Below are 2,439 nucleotides of genomic sequence, written 5' to 3' on the forward strand. Positions count from 1 at the left end.
AGTGACGAATCCTAATCTCGATCTATGCCAACTCAACAAACACCATCGAAGACACCTGTAGAGCACCTTTATAATCACCCAGTTATGTTGTGACATTTGGTAGCACACAAAGTGTTCCTCCGGCATTCGGGAGTTGCATGATCTCATAGTCATAGGAACATGTATAAGTTATGGAGAAAGCAATAGCAACAAACTAAATGATCATCGTGCTAAGCTAACGGTTCGGTCAAGTAAATCACATCATTCTCTAATGATGTGATCTCGTTAATCAAATGACAACTCATGTCTATGGTTAGGAATCATAACCATCATTGATTCAACGAGCTAGTCAAGTAGAGGCATACTAGTGACATTTTCTTTGTCTATGTATTCACACATGTACTAAGTTTCCGGTTAATACAATTCTAGCATGAATAGTAAAAATTTACAATGATATAAGGAAATATAAATAACAACTTTATTATTTCCTCTAGGGCATATTTCCTTCAGTTTTCAAACGTCATAATCAAACTTTATTAGATATGGTGCGATCTATGATGTCTCACTGATTTACCGCTATCGTTTTGGGGTTATGCTTTAGAGACGGCTGCATTCACGTTAAATAGGGCACCATCTAAATCCGTTGAGACGACACCTTATGAACTGTGGTTTGGCAAGAAACCCAAGTTGTCGTTTCTTAAAGTTTGGGGCTACGATGCTTATGTGAAAAAGCTTCAACCTGATAAGCTCGAACCAAAATCGGAGAAATGTGTCTTCATAGGATACCCAAAGGAAACTGTTGGGTACACCTTATATCACAAATCCGAAGGCAAGATATTCGTTGCTAAGAATGGATCCTTTCTAGAGAAGGAGTTTCTCTCAAAAGAAGTGAGTGTGAGGAAAGTAGAACTTGACGAGGTAATTGTACCTACTCCCTTATTGGAAAGTAGTTCAACACAGAAATCAGTTCCAGTGATTCCTACGCCAGTAAGTGAGGAAGCTAACGATGATGATCATGAAACTTGTGATCAAGTTACTATCGAACCTCGTAGGTCAACCAGAGTAAGATCCGCACCAGAGTGGTACGGTAATCCTGTTCTGGAGGTCATGTTACTTGACCATGACGAACCTACGAACTATGAGGATAATGAGCCCAAATTCCGCAAAATGGCTTGAGGCCATGAAATCCGAGATGGGGTACATATATGAGAACAAAGTATGGACTTTGGTTGACTTGCCCAATGATCGGCAAGCCATAGAGAATAAATGGATCTTCAAGAAGAAGACTGATGCTGACGGTAATGTTACTGTCTACAAAGCTCGACTTGTTGCGAAAGGTTTTCAACAAGTTCAAGGAGTTGAGTACGATGAGACCTTCTCACCCGTAGCAATGCTTAATTCGGTCCGAATCATGTTAGCAATTGCCGCATTTTATGATTATGAAATTTGGCAAATGGATGTCAAAACTGCATTCCTTAATGGATATCTTAAATAAGAGTTGTATATGATGCAACCAGAAGGTTTTGTCGATCCAAAAGGTGCTAACAATGTGTGCAAGCTCCAGTGATCCATTTATGGACTGGTGCAAGCCTCTCGGAGTTGGAATACACACTTCGATAGTGTGATCAAAGCATGTGGTTTTATAGAGACTTTTGGAGAAGCCTGTATTTACAAGAAAGTGAGTGGGATCTCTGTAGCATTTCTGATATTATATGTAGATGACATATTGTTGATCGGAAATGATACTGAATTTCTGAATAGCATAAAAGGATACTTGAATAAGAATTTTTCAATGAAATACCTCGGTGAAGCTGCTTATATATTGGGCATCAAGATCTATAGAGATGGATCAAAATGCTTAATTGGACTTTCACAAAGCACATAGCTTGATAAAGTTTTGAAGAAGTTCAAAATGGATCAAGCAAAGAAAAGGTTTCTTGCCTATGTTACAAGGTGTGAAGTTGAGTCAGACTCAATGCCCAACCACTGCTGAAGATAGAGAAAAAATGAAAGGCATTCCCTATGCTTTAGCCATAGGTTCTATCATGTATGCAATGTTGTGTACCAGACCTGATGTGTGCCTTGCTATTAGTTTAGCAGGGAGGTACCAAAGTAATCTAGGAGTGGATCACTGGATAGCGGTCAAGAACATCCTGAAAATACCTGAAAAGGACTAAGGATATGTTTCTCGTTTATGGAGGAGACAAAGAGATCGTCGTAAACGGTTACGTCGATGCAAGCTTTGACACTGATCCGGATGACTCTAAGTCACAGACCGTATATGTATTTTTATTGAATGGTGGAGCTGTCAATTGGTGCAGTTCCAAGCAGAGCGTCTTGGCAGGATCTACGTGTGAAGCAGAGTACATAGCTGCTTCGGAAGCAGCAAATGAAGGTGAGGGAGTCCTGGATTAGGGGGTGTTCGGGTAGACGGACTATACCTTCAGCCGGACTCCAGGA

The sequence above is a fragment of the Triticum urartu genome, chromosome 2A (assembly GCF_056163025.1).
Source record: "Triticum urartu cultivar PI428250 chromosome 2A, HENAU_Tu73, whole genome shotgun sequence".
NCBI classification, from domain to species: domain Eukaryota; kingdom Viridiplantae; phylum Streptophyta; class Magnoliopsida; order Poales; family Poaceae; genus Triticum; species Triticum urartu.